This window comes from Silurus aristotelis (genome assembly GCF_946808225.1).
Source record: "Silurus aristotelis genome assembly, chromosome: 23".
NCBI lineage: Eukaryota > Metazoa > Chordata > Actinopteri > Siluriformes > Siluridae > Silurus > Silurus aristotelis.
Genome location: NC_139596.1, coordinates 16,981,485 through 17,002,371, shown reverse-complemented (window position 1 = coordinate 17,002,371; position 20,887 = coordinate 16,981,485). Strand labels below are relative to the sequence as shown.

The 20,887-nt window shown below is 38.2% G+C and overlaps 1 long non-coding RNA gene across 1 annotated transcript in view; it reads right to left on the bottom strand.

The window, feature by feature from the left end:
- The window catches only part of LOC310718594, a 202,445-nt gene that overhangs the window by 103,507 nt on the left and 78,051 nt on the right, over nt 1-20,887 (bottom strand). The gene's annotated exons all lie outside the window — the stretch shown is intronic.

Genomic DNA, 20,887 nt, shown 5'->3' with positions numbered 1-20,887 from the left:
ATTGGAGTCTGTTCTCTTCATTTCATAGCTTTTCTCTACGGTGCACTGTGTAAAGAGTGTAAGTTTTGGTTTGAGTTTCTATCCAAAAAGATTTCAGCTGAATTGGCACGGTCAAAGATATCTGTCTGCCATGAGCCATTACTGTGAACACTGCAGGTGTCCTTAATTGCTTACAATCCATGTTGCTTGAACTTACATCAGTTTGTGAGTTGGCCACTCCAAGGCCCCCTAGAAGGCATCCAATCACGTCAACATTTTCACATTCTTTGATTGGATGGTCATAGAATGCACAAAACAAACACTCTTTAGCCTGCCATGCTGAGAGATGACGCTCCGCTCTCCAGCCACGCCAAGGGCATCACTCGGCCTCAGAAACTCACAGAGGGCATCGTTCAGCCTTAGAGACCTGCAGAGGGTGTCACTCCGCTCCCTAGCCTTGCAGCGAGCATCACTCCACTCCCTAGCCAAGAAAAGCCCATTGCTTCGCCTCAGACCTTCGCAGAGGGCGTTGTGCCGCTCTTTATCTCTGCTTGTTCTTGTCACGTCAATCTGAAGATTAGGAAGCACAGCAGATACCTGCCTCCGCAGATCATTCACAAGAGACCCTTACCTGACCTCCAAGATGCTTTACCCAGTGACAGTCCACCTCAGCACCTCAGACTCCTTCGCCGCCACCTGACCTTGCACTAGCTCAAGTGCATCCAAGCTTGACCCGTTGCCCCTGGACTCTTTATTGGTTTTGAACCTGCCTTTCCTGCATTACCCTGTGTTAGTGTTCTTAAGTTTTTGGATAGTTTGCTCTGAACTCTGGCACTACCTTCTCTACATTGCTTGGTCTTGGTCTGCCCTTTATTTTCAATCCCAAGTGTGGGTTATTAAAAAACTTATTATTATATTTCAGTCAGCGTCTTGCAATTGGATCCTTCATCCAGTTGCATCCTTGAAATGTTTTATACTCCCAGAACCATTTATACTTTTCCGTTTACTTTCTTGTAGAATTAGCAAAAAACACAATTTCTCTTTATTTTAAATCCCCGAAGTGTAAACAAATTAAATAGAAAACCCGGGGTCATTTTCTGAGGTAAATATCGATGCATCTGCTAGAGTTGATGTATGTGGGAGGTGCGGCTACAGTAAAAGGAGACGTGTCAAATTGTGTTCATTGGGGTTTTTGCTTTAGTGATGACATTCATTCTCACTGTAGGAGATTTCTGTCTGTGATGCAGCGCATTTTATACTACGTTTCTGTATAATATTTATAGTTTCTACAGTATAGCCGCGGTGTCATGGACACTACTGGAGGTCTAAGTTGTTATTTTAGGAAAAACGTTTTTTAAGCAAAAGCCTAGGTATAACTATGAACAAAGGAATAAATGACCAAAGGTAAAACTAAAACTAATCCAAATATAAGAAAAATAGAATAGAAAAAGTTAAACGTTTAACTCATTCAATGACTTTTTCTCTCTCTTCCTCATCTTGTTACAGGGACAGTAATAAAGGAAGCCAGGGCCTCTGTGTCAGTAATATCTGTGACTTGTGTAAAGAAATTGGCAGAATGGAGCAGGCGGGATTTTCGTGAAGCAGTCTTTAATATAAATCGACACTATAGTAGTTGATATTCTCCACTGAGGCAAGGTTGAGACAATATTACATATTGTCAAAGCACATTAGGCTTTTCTTCTTTATTACAGTGTCCTGAGTTTCAAAACCCAACCATGAAAGGATATGATATGTAAATAAATGTCGAATTATTTATAGACAGTGACAGTTTTTTTGTTTGGATTGCAGAGTTCTGGGGGAAAAGCCTCAGACAATTGAAAAATTAGCATCGCTAAAGCAGCAACAAAGGCCTCAAAAGGTCAAAGACTTCTCTGAAGTAAAGGAGATGTTTGAAGTAGGAGTATTTCTTAGGGGGTTCCTATATACATCGATCCCATCTTTGAAACATTTAAGATCTGTTTAAACAGATACTGTGCTGTAATTCCTATATGAATCTGATTTAAAGCAGATCCTGTTATTCATCAAACATGCTGTCATTCATTAAACGAATGGTATCATCATCATTATAATTGGCATCCTTTAAGATGTATTGCAGAAGTAGACCATGTTGTCATTCACTTGTTAAGGGATGTAGGTATATACTTGTCACACTGAAATTCTTACACACAGTGAAATTCTTTCTTCACATATCAAAAGTCAGCCATCATACAGCACTTCTGGAGCACAGAGGGTTAAAGGCCTTGCTCAAATGCCCCAAGAGTGGCCGCTTGGTGACACTTGAGAGAAAACCTGAACCTTCCAAGCAGTAATCAGGAGCCTTAACCACTGAGATACCACCTGATCCGCTTAATACACTCTTCTCTTTGTACTGTGTGTGTAAATTATCCAGATTATCCAGATGTAGACTCTAATCTATTATTATATTTGGATTCATGAATGTCTGTAGGAAGGGATAAGTCACGTCAAGTCAAATCAATTGCTATTTACTCTCATTTCAACCATATAGAGTTGCAACAGTACAAACTGAAGTGAAAAAACTTGTGGTGCATGAAACAAGTATCACCTTTCAAATATATGAAAGTTGCTGGAAAATTGCTTTACATTTTGCTGATTTGGAACAGAAAGTCCTCACTAGTTTAGACTTTTCCAATATAAGAAGCAGGTTGCAGGTGCTTAAACTCAGTATGTTTAAACTATCAGGGCATTGGTAGCCCAGTGGATCAGAGCAGAATCTCCAAATTACCAATGCTGGAAAGTTGAGCAAGGCTCTAAACCCAGTGGACGGGAACCGGTGGCGCGTCGACAAAAATAACGTGGCTCTCCAGCTGTCTTCCTTCACTAATATTTTAGTTAAAAAATATATATATAATCGTCATAAGAGCAGCGCTGTGTTTAAGCTTCACGACACCAAACCACTTACGTTTCTATGGTAACCTTGCATGCGCAGATTCAAGCACTAACAACCATGAGTGGTGATGGTGAAAAGAAAAAATTGAGAGGAACATCGAAAGTTTCAAAATGAGTGGGCAGAAACATATGCTTTTATTGAAAGCTCTGGTGCTCTGCTCTGTCTGGTTTGCACAGAACGTATTTTATCTTCTAAAAAATCTGACTTTAAAAGACATTTTGAAATCTGACAGATGAGAGTTTAAACGTTTAAATGAAATTGAACCTGACCACTTATGAATGACACTTCAAAGCTATTAGCAAGACCATGCAAAGCCAAAAGTCGCACTAATTGTAAGTATCCCGAATATAGAGAAATGCGCTTTTTGCCTGTAAGTAGTTTAAAAGCAATTAAAATATTTTTTGGAGGCCCCAGTTTAAGCGCTGTCCTTTGACCTTCACATGCACTTAACTTGTGTTGCTGCATTTTCTATTTGTTTAATTTTAGTTGTTTTGGGGACTAAATAAAATTGTTATTGAAATTGTATTTTCTTAATAATAGTAAAATACTATTTCCCAAATTGCTCTTTAAAAAATGTATTTGCCAAAATTTTTATTCTTTATTTATGCACTTACTCAACATGTGCTGATATTTTTTTATAATAGTAAAATATTCATTCATTTTCTCTCGCTTATCCATAATTCGGGTTGCGGGGGCAGCAGTCTAAGCAGGCCCCCGCCCGCTGCCCAATCCTCACAGCACCGTCCCTTACAGTCCCCCCTGCAGGTGGTGAGCCCACGGGAAGGCGGCCCCACGTCACTCCGACGTCACGGACCTTGATATTTTCCTCGTAAGGGACCCCCGGTGCATAGAGGGTTAAGGGCCTTGCTCAAGGGCCCAAGAGTGGCAGCTTGGCGAAACCGGGGCTTGAACCCCAGACCTTCCGATCGGCAACCCAGCGCCTTAACCGCTGGAGCCACCACTCCCCTAGAATTAGTAAAATATTAGTTTATTTAAAATAGCTTTAAAAAAAAAAAAAAAAAGAACGTATTAACCAGAATTAAAAAATGTGCTCTGTTCTTTATTTATGCACTCTCAACATGTGATGCTACATATTTGTTAATTTTTTAGTTGTACATGGACATAAATAAAGGTTTTGTTATTGAAAACGTACATTTTTTATAGTAGTGTATATATATATATATTATTTATTTATTTTTATTGACTTTTTTTTTTTGGCTCTTTTAAAAAAAAAATGCATTCACCAAAAAATATAAAAATGGCTCTTTGGCAAAAAAAAGGTTCCCGACCCCTGCTCTAAACCTCTAACTGCCTAGTTATATAATTTATTTTGACATTTACGAAGAATAATGGTCTCAGCCACATGCCATGACTTTAAGGTTGGTAAATTACTGTATGTAAAGAATTTGCACCAGAACATTGAAACAGAAAGGAATGAACTCAAAGCAAATGAGAGGGATAATGAAACATGAGGTGGACAAAAGGGACAGACAAACCCACCCGGTCATATAAGCAAGTGGTGTTTGTGGTCATGATGTGCACTGAGAGAGAAAAATACGTGACGAGACTACGAAAATTTGGCCAGGTGAATTCTGTGCATGGATCATAGTGGTCCATATGGTGGAAAGAAAATGTAGGGATTTGCAAAAAAAACCATAAACAACCCATAATAGTCCAGGGGTGTGAGCATGTAGTGGCTTATAATACACTGAAATCTAAAATAGTAAAATAGATCTCACTTCCGCACCCCCCCTACTCGCCAGATTTGGCTCCTGCAGACTTCGCTCTTCTCCCAAAGGTAAACATCTGATGGTTTTTACACCATTGTGGAGATTCAGTGCGAATCACAGAAGGTGCTTAACGACCTTGACCTTAGTGCAGCTTTTGATGCTCCAGAGCCTTTGTAACATGGCTGACGCTGCGGGAAAAAATGTAATGTGCTGTTATGTACATGTGACAAGTAAAAAAGCCCCTTGTTCAAGGGCCTAGCAGTGAAAGCATGGTGGTCCTGGGATTTGAACCTGTGACATTCTGGTTTAAGTTCAACATATTAACCAATGAGCTCCTTTTTTAAAAATCTGTTTCTAGTTTATTATTTTTCAAAAATTATTTTTAATTTATCTGAGCAATAATTTGTTCTTAATGCCATTTAACATTTTACGGTTTACGATTTAGATTGAAAAACTAGGTGACCTTTTTTCAAAATCAACTGCCCAATATGTTTGTTATACAATTATATCATTTATACAACTAAAAATCTTGGTGGTGCTGGGATTTAAACTCATAACCATCCAATCAGAATGTTACCACTGAGATACTACTCATACTGTAACCAGTACAAGCTTTCATTAATCATTGTGTGCTGTAATTTTATTTTCTTCCAACAGATATTTATTCACATTATTGTTGCTCTGAAACTGTCCTGCAGCGTTCAATCGCTTTCATTATTACCGTTGTAATAAGAGAGATGAGATTTGGAAAAGCGTGTAAAAGTAATTTCACAACTTTTTTATTATCTTGAGTCAAAGAAAAATAGAAGGCAAATGCTTACCTGGTTTTAAATATCTTTCTGAATCAGGAAAATACCCACATCACTTCTCCAATCTCTCTTTTTTTGTAATCCCTCCATATTTTACTCCTTTCTTTCTGCAGATGCAGGCTTGTTGTACTGATGAATTCGGGAACCTTGTGACCTTTTGTGTTATTGTGGAAAGCACCGGAATTGGGGCTTTGGCTGACCTTTGGCATTTCTCTTTTTTTCACTTCTTTAGCAAAGTTTTCCATTTAACTGCAGGTCAAATATTCTGTAATAATATGTCTCAGTGTTGCCTGATTGAGGATTTTGTTTTTATGATGCATTGAGATGCACGAGTAGCCACACAGATGCAGGAGACAGAAACAGCTGGCGAAGAATTAATTATGTTGTAGCAAGCATGTTTAACAGTCTGTGTGTGTTACGAGGGTGGAAGTTTAGACCTGTTTAAATACAGCATCCTGTCCCAGGAGGAATATCTGCAGGCTGTACTCTATCTACAATAGTGACAAAAACCTTTTTGCCTTTACCAACCATATGGGTTCTTCCCCTAAGTGTTACCATGAGACACATTTAATTTTCCACAATATATATATATATATAGTTAGTGTTGGTGGGTGAATTATATTTAATAGGCAGCATGTGAACATTTTGTAAAAAATATGGGCAATAGTAAAAATGGGCAAACGTAAGGATTCGAGCGAGTTTAACAAATTGTGACGTCTAGACAACTGGGTCAGAGCATCTCCAAAACTGCAGCTCTTGTGGGCTGTTCCCAGTCTGCAGTGGTCAGTATCTGGGGGGGGGTTGCATGTTGGGAGTCTGTGTGGTCTGATCCAACAGACAAGCTCCTGTAGCTCAAAATGCTGAAGAGGTTATTTGTGTTATTGATTGATGGGTTAGAACTATTTTAGCAGCATAAGGGGGACCAGCATAATATTAGGCAAGTGGTCATAATGTTATGCCTGATTGGTGTATAGTTCTTATAGGGTAAACCCCAGATCCACCGATAGCATGCTTTCACATGGTACAAGGAAATCAAGGAACCCAGTGGAAATGTATAACATTATACACAAAGTAACCTGAACTCAGGATCAAATCGGGGACCTTGTACGAGGACACAGTGAAGAGCCTAAAGTTGAGACTTAGAAGTATTAATCACCACAGAGTGTTTAAATTTCTGCCCAGTTTAGTGACACTTAATATGTTTGAGGAATTGGCTCTTCTGTCATTGTTTGAAGACACCAGTTGGTTAGATCTGAAGGTGGAGGTTAGACTCAGTTTTACAGGTCAGATAATTTACAGAGAAAGACCTAGGGCATGTACTAGGGCATGTAACTACAGTGGTTGAAGATGAGAGGGTACTCAAGATGACAAGATCCTGAACAAGCAATTAGGTGATCAGTGTAAAAGGCCAGGTCCTTCTCTTAGAATAAGAGAAAATCTTACATGAATTAGTCTACCAAGGTTTTCTGTTATTTCATTTTGAGGAAGATAAAAAAATCTTAATCTAAGGATATCTTGCAGGACGCCAAGTTAAATGTAATGGAGTTCAAAGCCATTCTGGGGTACTACTTCTATAGTTTGTAAATAGGTATGGAGATCTTGTGATGGCTTATATCAAAGCTACAGTGTATAAATACAAACTTTTCTTTCGGCTTCTCCCATTAGGGGTCGCCACAGCAGATCATCCGTATTCATGATCCGCATGTTCGATTTAGCACGTTTTTACGCTGAATGCCCTTCCTAACGCAACCCTCCCCATTTATCCGGGCTTGGGACTGGCACTAAGAGTGCACTGGCTTGTGCAACCCTAATGGCCGGGGTCGGTTCCCTGACCGGGGATTGAACCCGGGCCGCATCGTAGAGAGGGCCGCATCCTAATTACTAGACCACCAGGGAACCTCGATGTATAAGTACAAATAAGGAGAAAAAAACTAAAATAAGGAGAAAAAAAACAACAAACAAAAAAATAAAACCAGTAAAAAGCCAATGCACCGGCCACGGGTCAGTCCAGAGAACGTTAATCAAGATGGCAGACAACAGTATTAATGTGTGCATGAAACAGTTTCTTGTGAAGAAAGGAAACAGTCCAGTGATGCGATGCTCAGCCTCGGCAAGACATTTGAATGATGTAAACGTTTTAAAGATGGTCGTACGTCTGTCAGTGACGATCCCGATTGTAGTGTTACCCAGATGGCAAAGTGAAGCAGGCTGTCCTAGGATGGCTCAGGTGTACTGACAAAACTTTCTATGTTGAATCTTTCCTGGCTTTACTTTCACACTGGGATAAGTGTATAAATGCAGCAGGGGAGAAATGTGTTATTTTATTTTATAAACTTAAAAGTTCTGGTTTGAAATGAACACCTCTCGTATTTACCAAATGAATGAACAGCATGCTGTGTTGTTATATAACAAGACAGATGTTGACAAGTATAATAATACAGATAAGCGTTTCCCAGTCCTGTCCTCATGCACCTGATTCCATTCAGCACATTAACACGTCTTTTACGATAATAACGATGACGATCGTTCCCCGGAGGGGGTGGGGGGGAGTGGGGGTCCCAGTTGATATGTTAAAGCAGAATAAACACTGTACTTGAAAGCGAGTGCAAGTCAACAAGTAAATAATTACGGCAAAATGAATTCAGCAGTGACTTTGATTAAAGTGAATTATACAACACAGATCAGAGATACTGAACTGAGTCACTTCCCTTCTGCTTTTTCAGTTTAGATGGACTGAAGTGTACCATCACAACAAAACAACAGCTCGTCACATGCTACTGGGTTTGAACGTTTGTTGCTGAGGCGTAACACACAATGCACATAAAGACACACAGCTCAATCACCTCAGCTCATGAAATCGAGATATAAGAGAATTATCTAGAAAATTTGAAATGACATGGCGTACTTTTGTTTTATTTGATTTAGAGAGACACATTTCTTCTCTTTAATTTGCATAGAAACTTTCTATACATCTGTTAGTAGACATCAAAGTAGTATCAATAGAAGTCCATTACATTTAACATTTTTTTGTGCGTGTATATATGTATATATCTCATTCATACAACTGAGCAGGCCCTTGTTCAGGAGCCCAGGAGTGGCAGCTTGGTGTGGTGGAGATTTGATCTCATGACCTTTAGATCCAAAGGCCAATGCCTTAATCAATAAGCTACCACCTCCCCCAGAAAAAACAGCATTAATAAATCTTGCTGTAAAAACCACTGTACAAATGAGCTAGACGGTGTTCCAGAAAGTTCGAATCTAGGCCCCTTTCTGTTCTCATGCTATACAATAGTGTGCCTCTTTGTGCAACTTGTGTAAATATTGTTGTAATAGTTTGGGGAAGAACCACCATATGTCCGGAGTCCTGACATAAATCACATATCCCAGTACTTTTGTCCATAGAGTGTATGTCAGCGCAGCTTCCTGTATGTTTTTCTTGCTACACTAGAGTGCACATTACAGTGTGTAAAATATATTACTTCAACCCCTGTACATATAGAAAGTAGGATCCTGAATAATAAATGGCTCCCTATTATAGATCTTAGAATCATAAAAAAATAGTGAATTATTAGCATTTTTTATTTTTATTATTAGCAAACTTTTATTTGAGATTTTTACAGTCTGAGATGAAAGATGGTTAAAAGGTAGACACCAGGGTGTTTCATATGAGTGTGTGTGAAGGCTGATGGACCTTTTAAAAATCCATTAAATCAAAGTCTGTGTGCTGGAGTGAAAAAAAGAGAACAGAAAGGACAGACCGGAGGGCTGCCATGAATAATATGGTTCATTTATGAGTAATAATTGGAATTTATGTAACGCCTGTCTCAGGCAAGATAAACAAAGTAAAAAGGACATGCACACGGACAAGGATATCTGGATATTGTTTGGATTTCCTGCAAAGATTTGAATAATATAGAATGTGCTCAAAGGGTAAAGATATCGAGCTACTGTCTGTTTTGTGTTAGCATTTCTTACTTTACTCACTTTATATCCTATGTATTGATCAAGGAGTATATAGAAGCAATGAGGGGGTGTTTATATAATATATTTATATTTAAAGAGAAAAGAGTACATAGGTCACCAAATCACCTCTCACCTTAAAAATGTTTAACTGTATTAAATGGACATTTGGTGCCACCAAGTTAGAATAGAAGAATAGACTTTATTTGTCACATATACATTAGAGCACAGTGAAATACTTTCTTTGCTTTCTTAGAAACTGGGGTCAGACATCGTACGGCGCCCCTGGAGCACAGAGGGTTAAGGGCCTTGCTCAAGGGCCCAAGAGTGGCAGCTTGGCGATACCTGGGCTTGAACCCCTGACCTTTCAATCAGTAGCCCAGTACCTTAACCATTGAGCTACCACTTAATGGTGAGGAAGGTTCCCTCTTGATTTTGGTTCCTCTCAAGGTTTCTTCCTTACGCCATTTCAGAAAGATTTTTTTCGCCAGTAGGGACAAACTCACAATTAGAAAAAACAATCTTATTCATTATTTATTTCCACAGTACCTGTGTAAAGCTGATTTGAGACAATGTCCAGTGTTAAAAAGGGTTATACAAATTATTGAATTGATTTGAATCAAATCTAATATGACTTTAATATGCATATTGAACGTAAGCACTACAAAGATGCACTAGTCCTGTACACGTATAAGGAAAAAACCAAAAACTTTTGATTTGTGGGGTTTTATTACCTAATATACAAATCATATTGTACACCTCAATATTAACACCAAGATCAACATAACAGCCTCTCCAACATGCCAGAATGAAACAAAGGTCAAACAAGTCATGCAATTAGTAAAGCGATCTTTCAAAAAAAGATCTAAAATTAACTAATTAAATTACTATTATGTCACCAAATAGAAGAACTTCTTGTTTTCAATGGACAAATAAAATGTAATTAAATAATTCTAGATAAAGTAAAACCAACTATTCAGAGCTGACTGTCTGTCGTGCAAAATACTGTATAATAGGTAATGATAAGGGTCAAATATAATATAGTGGATTAAAAAGTACATCTATTGAATCATAAATGTAGTTGATTACGAACTAAAAGTTGCTTCTGTCTTTGATACTCAGTTAAACTAGAAATGCTAGTATTATTATACTGCGTTGATAAAAAAAAAAAAATTATTCTCACCAACTAGGTCCCCTGGTGGTCTAGTGGTTAGGATGCGGCGCTCTCACCGCTGTGGCCCGGGTTTGATCCCCGATCAGGAACCGACCCCAGCCATTAGGGTTGCACAAGCCTTAGTGCCGGTCCCAAGCCCGGATAAATGGGGAGGGTTGCGTTAGGAAGGGCATCCAGCGTAAAAACATGTGCCAAATCAAACATGAGGATGGTCCGCTGTGGCGACCCCTTAATGGGAGAAGCCGAAAGAAAGTTTAATTTACTCAATAAAACTAGAAAGGAGCTAAGAAATGTTTAAAGTACAGTCACAAAGTACACTTACTCCAATACTTTACTCCATTGCTTTATAGGCTGTGGTATTTTATGTTGATCAAAAGAGCTGAATCTCAATCCCTTCATTAGATAGGTCAGGTCAAACGTCTCTGTGGCAGATTTGCCCAGTTTCATGTCAGGTCACGTCAAGATAACACCAGTTTGGAATGAAAGGTAGACTCTTGGAAAGGTCCTCCTCTCTCTCAGTGTTCAAAGAAGATATGACTCTCAGAGGAATGAACCGATCAGTTGAGGTCCAAACAGCTGAGTTAATTACAGTCTCCATTAATGATCTTTAGACATCTTGACATCTTCCACACGTTCTTAAATTAACACTTCTCCTTCCTATCAAAGAATATATACTGTATGTTCCTTTCAAAGAATAATCCAGTGAAGACCTCCCTCTTCCTGAAACACTTAAACTAGCACTTTTTCCCTGCTCGTCTTTTTTTATATTATATAAATAAAAGTGTGCTATAAATCTTCTCAACAGAGTTGTATGATGATGGTATCTTAAGTTGGGAATTTAGCGAACCAGTGTCGATTTACTCGCTGAGAGAGACTCAAAGCACTTTTGCACGTCACTTTGGATGAAGGCATCGTCGAAATGGCGTAAATGTAACAGAATGTTGAGGCTTCAAAACTCACTTTTTACGTGAGTGTAAATACATGCACCTGCGCAGCGCTTGATATAAATTGGCGAGAAAAAACGCAAGGAAAACGGGTCGGACTTCACGCCGCACTCAACCATGATTTCTTCTCCTTTTATTTATTTTTTTCAAATCAACACTCCACGTCGTTAGTCGACGTCCTCACAGCATGCACTCCATTCAGAAGTGCTTTGCTGGTGTTTAGCGTCTCAGCGAGCAGTGTGTATCATGTTGACAGCTCTATTAGCGATGTTAATAAGGAGGGACAGAAGAGCCAGTGTGCTCTCAGGAAGCAGGAGATGAGCTAATGATGTCTAATTAGTTCACCGTCCTGCTCTTGCCTTTTCTCATCTGGCCTGCAACGAAAACAAGACCGATTCTTGGACACCTGCTCGTCGCAACGGGGGTCTCGGGGAAAAAAATCATCACCATCATCATTGACATCATCCTCATCATCATAACAGGCAGATGATCTTCTTTCACAGCCTCTTCCTGCAGCGTTTCCTGTGGGAGATTTTTATATTCCCTCCTCCTCCGATTTATCACACAAAAAATCCACGTGTCAGCAGCTCCAAAATCTGAAACTGTCAAGTTATATTCTTTCAACAAGACGCATGTTCTGCTATCGGTGTCTTGAAGTCCCTTCACAGAGTGTTTCAAATAGACTTGATTATGTGGTCTCCATTATTGCTCACCACACTGATATAATACGCCACCTGGATAAAGTATTGGAACTGCAGATTGGAACAAGTTTGGTTCTTCCCCAAACTTTTAACACAAAGCTGGGGACACACAATTGCGTAGGACGTCTCTAGATGTGCTAGAATGACATTTTCCCTTAACTTCTCTCCACTAGGAGACCCAGACCTGTTTAAGCATGACAATTGCCCTAAAGCCAGCTCCATGAAGATACGCTTTACATGGGTTGGAGTGGAAGATCTCCTGTTATAGACCTTCAACCCTACTGGGATGAATGTAAACCTCATCACCTCACCTAAATCAGTACCTAACTTCCCATGTAGCTGCATGAATCTTCAGAAATCTCCACAAAATCTAGTGGAACATCTTCTTAGAAGAGTGAAGGTTCTTGTAAGAGAAAATGGAGACTAAATGTGGAATGGGATGCTCAAAAAGAAGCACATACCAATCTTATGGTCAGGTTTCCACAAAAATGTTGTCCATATAGTGCATCTGGAATGATGGACATAACAGGGTTACAGTAACCACCATGAGGGCAGAATCTTGTGAAAATGTCCTTTAGCTTGAAATTTTTTTCCTCACATGTATGTTTGTTAATATTGCTGTGATTTATTTTCATTTATTATTTTATATTTATTTGATGTTTTTTATTTTTATGTATTTTCTCTTTTTTTTTTTTTTTTTTTGACCAAAAGTGATGAATTTCATATTTTTGTAACTTCACCTAGCGTTCAGCTCTGACTCGACATACTATACTAAAATTCTATGGTGCATAAATATTCACCCCCCCAACCCTTAATGAGTGTTTCGACACACTCTTGTGCGTGTTATACCCTGCAACTAACGAATAGAAATGAACAGAACTCGGCTTTTTGACCGTTTTGATGGTTTCAGTGCAGAAGTATTTACCCCAGGGGTCTTCAGGGATATCATTGATTCATACAAATGCACATCTTTATCCTGAATTTTATTTATGGACGTTCTTCTTGGCAAAATTGCCCAAGTTTGATCAGATTTCATGGAGCTGTAAAAGTGTAATAAGTAAACATATAGACAGATGATGCTTTTTTTTGCTGTTGTATTTACTGAACACTACAGTAGTTTAATGTAACTTTTTATTTGTCTAGTAGGAAACTAACAAACTTGTTTGCATTGTGGACAGAGTTTTTTTCCCCTCACGTTTTTTACACTTTGTACTGATTGAATATATAAAATGAATAAAACGTTCCATGTTAAACTACTGAAGCCTGTCAAGGGGTCGTTATGCGCAGATTGGATTTTGTTTGCAAATATGTGTTTATGTGTGTGGACAGCGGGTTAGAACATGATCCCAAAAAGGGAAAATAAAACAGGGTAATGATCTGGGGATTGGGTTTTTATTGGTTACAAGAGAAAGCACTGAACCATAAAGGGAAAAAATGCATTCGATAAAGAAAATGCCAACATCAATCAGCTTCCACATGCTGTGAGAATATTTTCAATACGTGACCCAAACACTGATTAAATTAATGATCAACTAATCGCAAATTCATAGCTGCAGGAAACTGCTTAATTCATTTTGGAATTGGAAAAAAAACCCTAAAAATTTTACTTCAGGAAACGTAATACATAGTCACATTGATGTTCATATATATTTATACATGTGATCAAACTCTATTAATAAATAATATGTATAAGTAAATATGATATAAATAATAAATATATCAACTAAGCCACACTAATAAATATATATTATAAATTAAGCTACACTATATGGACAAAAGTATTGGGACACCTTCATTTCCCAGCCATGTGTGGTTTCCTTCCCAAACTGTTACCACAAATTTGAAGCCACACATTTGTACAGGACGTCCAAATCGTACCAGAAGACCCAAATCTGTTCCAGCACTTCAACAGTGCACCTGATATGGGTTCCAAGGATTGGAAGTGTGTGGAAGATCTTCTGCTATAGGCTTCTGAATTCAACCGTATTGAATTCTGACTGCACCCCAAGCCTTGACTAACACTTTATCATTATCGTTATCTAATATGTTTTCCCACATGTGCTCTTATTTTAGAATTTTTGTTCCTTTTATCTAATTTTCTGAGCTGTTCGGGTTTGCATTTCGCTGCAAGTTGTATTTTGTATATAACTACTGTATGTTTGTGACAAAGAAAAAATCTTGAGTCTCCTAACACCATTGTGGCTGAATGAATCTCACACAAACATTCACAAGCAAATTCAAAAATCTAGTGGAGCATCTTCCCAGAAGAATATTAGAAGAGCAAATAATTAATGTGGTATGGGACGTTCAAAAAAGAAGCCAACAATCTAATGGTTAGGTGTCCACAAACTTGTCCATTAATAAATGTATAATATTATAATATAATATAATATTCGAGAACCTGATACTTTGTCTAATGCATTTTCATGTAAAATATTGAATGTCGTGACTCCAGTGTGATAATGCAATTTAATCCTTGTAATTCCTAAAAGTCAATAAAAGTCTTAAAAGTGCATTAATGTTTAAACCATAGAATTAGCAAAGATTTAAAATGGGGTTAACTAGCATCCAATCAAATGACTTAAGGCTATTATAGACTTCATAATGATTAATATTAAATTAATAGTTTGGGTAAAGGAACATACTTCTTTACATGATCTACAGATAATTTTACTTTTTTTTTTTTTTTTTTTTTTTAACAACAGGCTTCCTGTGCTGATCAGAATTCTGTTGTTGGGAGGCGGAAACAAAGTACAGATATTTCCAGGCAATGACAAGCTTCAGCCCTAAAAAAAGGAAAGGGATGCAGAAAGTGTGGTTAGAGGCAACAGAGAGACTGCAATCAGAAAAAAAAAAACGAGAGCACAAAGAGTGGATCTCACAAAAAACCGAGAAAGCAGGAAATAAACAATGGTTAGAAAAGGACAGGAAAGGCAAAAGCCTAGGGCTGTATGCAAAAAAAATTAAACAAGGAGGCTACAAAAGACAAATGGTGCAGCAGACAAACACGCCATGAAGGAGCGACATTTTTTTGTCTTGTTGGTTTGCTTTGGCTATTTGTTGCAAAGTGTCAACTTTGTCCCATTTCTAGTTAGTCGAATTAATGCAGAGTGCGATTTTTAATAGTCCTCAGCGATTGTTGCTTGTCAGACTTTACGAAACTTGTTCCCCATGTCACACTGTAGGATCTCAGTGGTCATAATGTTGACCACTGAGTAATGCACACAAGAAAACGATTCTTCCGAATGTTGTACATCATAAATCTGTTACTCTCTGAGCTGCCCCTCTCACCAACACCCTCCCCAGTTCAACTCCGCTAATCTGCTCCGTGTTTAGCATCACTCACAGTCTGTGTGGTCGCTCTCTGGAGAGTGGAGGCGAAAGTTCTCGCGGGTCGTTGCATTAACGGGTAGATGCATCACGATCCACATTACATTCAGTAGCATTATTGAATTTGGTAGTTTGTTTTTGTTTTTCTGTCAGTATTTGTTTGCTCTCAGATCTTTTAATAACTTGTACAAAACATCCAAATCATATAAGATGAGGTTATTAAGATATTTCGGGACATAGCATCAAAATAATACATTTTTGCTGTAAAAGGAACAGGTAAATACTAAAATAGATTTTTTTATATATATAGCTTCTGTTATTATCACCAATCTAATGAATCACAGCTTGAATCACATCGTCAAGTTCGCCAATGACACGACAACAGGTGCAACAGTTAACAGCCTGGTGTAGCGCCAACAACCTGTCTCTAAACGTTGAGAAAACCAGGGAGATGTTTTTTGACTTCTCACGTTCTATAGAGGGACCATTGAGCAGCTGCATCACTGCCTGGTTAGTGAATCGCAAGACCCTTTAGAGCAGGGGTCTCCAATCTTTTCCAGAAAGGGCCGGTGTGGGTGCAGGTTTTCATTCCAACCAATCAATGGTCACACCTGATAGTCATTTACAATGACGATCATTAGATTTGAACAGGTAGAATTTGGTGTGGACTCCCTTGGTTGGAATAAAAACCTGCACCCACACCGGCCCTTTCTGGAAAAGATTGGAGACCCCTGCTTTAGAGGATACTGAGGACGTCTTCTTCAAGGATGTCTTCAGTACCACCCATATTATATAAATTTTTTATACACAACTGTTTACATGGGTTTTTTTTTGCACATCCATTTTACTGCTGCTACTGCTGTTTTGCACAAACTTTTATGCTTACATTTTGTGTTTATTCACAAGAATGTCACACCCCTGTACTCAGTTCTCTCTTGCACACTGCACTCTATAATACACAGTATGTTTACTGGTGGCGCAATTCTGTGTTGTGTGTATTTGTCCTACACTGTCTTGTCCTGCACTTTATGTGGCGAGGACACTTACAGTACTTTAGTCCTTAGCTCTGTGTTTTTCTGTTATGTAGCTTTATGTTGTTTTTTGTAGCACCAGGGTTCTGGAGGAACATTGTTTTTAGAATTTTCTGCAAGGGTGTCCAATCTTTTCCACGAAGGTTCGATGTGATTGCAGGTTTTCATTTCAATCAATCAATAACCACACCTGATAGTCATTAAAAATGCAAATCATTTGATTTAAACAGGTAGAACTTGGTGTGGACTTGCTCGGTTAAAATGAAAAACCTGCACCCACACTGGCTGAAAAGACGCCCCTGCCTTAGTGTGACCTTTGCAGGACACCCTCTCATCTGAAGACTAGCAACAGTTCTGCATTTTCTCCATTTGTTGGCAAATTGTCTTACCGTGGATCAATCAAATCTATAGAAATGCTTTTGTTGCTTTTTCCAGCGTTGCCGTCTCTATAAGGCATCTTCTATACACGGTCTTGTAAAAGCTGATGGGATCAAGGCAGGGTTCACACTGATCAATTGTTCCAGAAAAGAACCAAATCCTCAGTAATCAGTCATTTGCATGTCTTTATTTAAAGGGCAAAGCACCTGTACAAGGCACAATTGCAATCTAATCTCCCTAATTGAAGCACCTGACTTCAATTAGCTTTTTTTTTTTTTTTTTTTTTTGCTTTCACGGAGGTTCAATCACTTTTTTTTTTTCCCAGCCTACAATGTGAATGATAATTCAAAATGCTGGATAAATCCCTGAAATCTACTTAGTGTGTGTTAGTGTAGTCAAATTTTGTCTAGAATTAACCTAGATGAAGATCAGACCACAGTTTATGAGTAATTAAAGCAGAAACGCTAGTCATTAATTTTTTGTCTTGCAGCTGTACATGACATCATCTGACAGCTAGCTAATAAAGATCTACCTGCCGATTGACCAATCACAAACAGTCTTGTGAGGGTAAAAACACTCCCAGGACACGACTTCCAACCTCTTTATTTCTGGGAACTAAGTTTACTTCAGGAAAGTACTATACAGGCTATCAAACATCCTACTCCTCTAAATAAATATAATCAGGAAAAGCAGAACCTGGAACCATACAAAAAAAACATACAAAAGCAGAACATCAGCAAAGCACCAGGCCCAAAAGGAATTCCACCACAAGCTTGAAAGACAAATGCAATGATGTTGACAAATGAGTTGTGTCAACTCTCAGGCCAGATTTGGTTACTACCAGAAGCCCATTTCATTGCAGGAGCAGCTTCGTTGATACTTAATAGACGCTTCAGTTTATCTTTCGTGAGCAAAGAAACTGTAAACAAAAGACATTAGTTTAATGACCCTGTATCCGTTCTCAAAGATCACCTCTAGTATTTGCTCATTTTTGCTAATTTCCTAATTAGCACATGACCCACGTGCTAATCAGGAAATTAGCAAAAACGAGAAAATTTTTAAACTGTATATAGTTCACATTTTCTCTTACACCTCAATACTTCTAACACGCTAATCAAGGTTGCACACCATTTATGTAGCAATGACGCCCCCTAGAGGTCACTTACCTTGACAACACAGTGCACCAGATCAGAATACAGTATATAAAGTTTTGTCTTTAATCTTTGATATTAAGGAGGTCTTTATAAAGGCAAAAGGCAGGATTTTAGAAAGTATTATACAATTTTCTTTATATCCGGGACCAGTCTGGGACATTATTTATATCTATCATATCATCTCCTTACCCACCTGTACATATGTCAATATTTTACGCACTTCTGGTTAGATGTTAACTGCATTTCGTTGCCTTGTACCATAATTGTGCAATTACAATAATCTAATCTAATCTAATCTAATCTAATCTAATCTAATCTACTGTCATTGCCAGCAGTGCAACGCATAAAATACTTTAAAGTTAGAGCAATAAAGGATGCAGAAAAAAATGTGTTGACTAGTGAGGAGAGTGTGTTGAGAAGATGAAGGAGTATTTTGAGCAGTTGATTAATGAGGAAAATGAGAGAGAGAGAAGGTTGGATGGTGTGGAGATGGTAAAGCAAAAAGTGGATAGGATTAGTAAGGAGGAAGTGAGAGCAGTGATTAAGAGGATGAAGAGTGGAAAGTTGGTTGGACCAGATGACATACTGGAGATGTTTAGGAGAGATGGAGTGGAGTTTTTAACAAGATTGTTTAACAGGATTTTGGAAGGTGAGAAGATGCCTGAGGAATGGAGAAGGAGTGTGCTGGTACTGATCTTTAAGAATAAGGAAGATGTGCAGACCTGCAGTAACTACAGGGGAATAAAGTTAAGTCACACCATGAAGTTATGGGAAAGAGTAGTGGAAGCCAGGCTGAGAGAAGAGGTGACCCTCTGTGAGCAGCAGTATGGTTTTATGCTGAGGAAGAGCCTGGAGAGGTGGAGGTTCACACTGGAGAGAAGGGGAATGAAAGGCAGTAGGAGTAAGACAGAGTACATGTGTGTGAATGAGAGGGAGGGCAGTGGAGTGATGCGGTTGCAGGGAGAGGAGGTGGAGAAGGTGAAGGAGTTTAGGTACCTGGGGTCAAAAGTGCTAATGGAGAGTGTGTTAGAGAAGTGAAGAAAAAAGTGCAGGCAGGGTGGAGTGGGTGGAGAAGAGTGATAGCAGGAGTGATTTGTGATAGAAGAGTATCTGTGAGAGTGAAAGGGAAAGTTTATAGAACTGTGGTGAGACCTGAGATGTTGTATGGTTTAGAGACAGTGGTATTGAGTAAAAGACAGGAGGTGGAGCTGGAGGTAGCAGAGCTGAAGATGCTGAGATGTTCATTGGGAGTGACGACGATGGACAGGATTCGAAATGAGTTTATTAGAGGGACCCCCCAGGGTTTATATAGAACTACTATTCTACAGCACAAACAAAACAAAACAAACACTGGAAAAATCTCTCATTTACTACTTTATCCAACTCTGAAAAGTAGAAATAAATTGTAATAGTGAAGGAAAACATTCCAGGTTAAAATTAATCCAATAAATCTTTATTGAAAAATTGCTTGTGTTGCAGGTTTTTATTTGTTAGTTTATGCCGACATCATTCTCACTAACACTGAGATTAATGTGAGAAAATAAATATACAGTGTATATCTAAACAAGACAAAGTCAACAAATGATGTTTAAATGTAAAAAAGAGCATAATTTAATATGAAAATACATCATATTTTACATATTTTACTGAAGATATAAATCGTTCAGTGTGTATTCCTGCTATAGAATGGGGCTTCTGTAGAAAAGTAGAGGAGATTAGAGGCTAACAACAGATGTGGTAGGTAAGGACATAGATTTAAAATGCTTCGTAATTATATTTGTTAAGACTGGATATAGCAAATAAAGCACAGGTGTGTGAAGAGGGGCAAAAGGGGTCATATACAGTACCTACAATATGACATTTTTTTAGTTCACTTTTTTGTTATGTATATAATTCCATATATAATTCCACGTGTTAATTCATAGTTTTGATGCCTTCAGTGTGACTCTACAATTTTCATAGTCATGAAAATAAAGAAAACTCTTTGAATGAGAAGGTGTGTCCAAACTTTTGGTCTGTACTGTACATCCCTTGGCAAAACATTACTGAGGTTTCAAAAGCGGTAGGCAGTAATGAAGTAAATGTAATTGTAACTGTTCTTAAGTAGCTTTTTTCTTGTATCTGTACTTTACTGAATGTTTCCATTTCAAAGGAATTTTACTTAAAATTCATTACATTCCAAAGTCAAGTAATTTACTTTTTTACTCAACTACATTTTGCAAAATCAGTCTTTCTTTTTAATGCATGAGGATAAAACATTTAACTGGTCAATCACGCAGCAAGTCACCAATCAGGGTCGAGTGCACGTTTACAGACATACAGTTCAGCGTCAGTTCAACAGCCAGCAGAACATTAAGAGAGAAATAAATGAAGGAAGAAACTCCAGACTCGAACATGATATAGTTTTGGGCTCATGATCATTTGAATAGATAAAAATCAGTGTTTGACTCATTCACATCATTCTATTAATAGATTGTTGTGCTGAGAGTAAAGAGACACTTTTACTGTTACTGGAGTCGTATTTTACCGAGTGCATCTACTTTAACGCAACTACATGGGTCTCAATGGGTGTGTGTGAATTTGTGTGTAATTATTCACAACAGACAAAACAATAAATGCGTTTTCACTGGATTCAAAAACGTTTTATGAAATTAGTTTATTTGAGATTTTTTTGTACTCACCTTGACCCTCTTTTGTACGCACCTTCCAAAAGGGGTGCCCAAACCTTTTCTACTGGGGGGCCAGGTACCTAATAAATAAATATATAT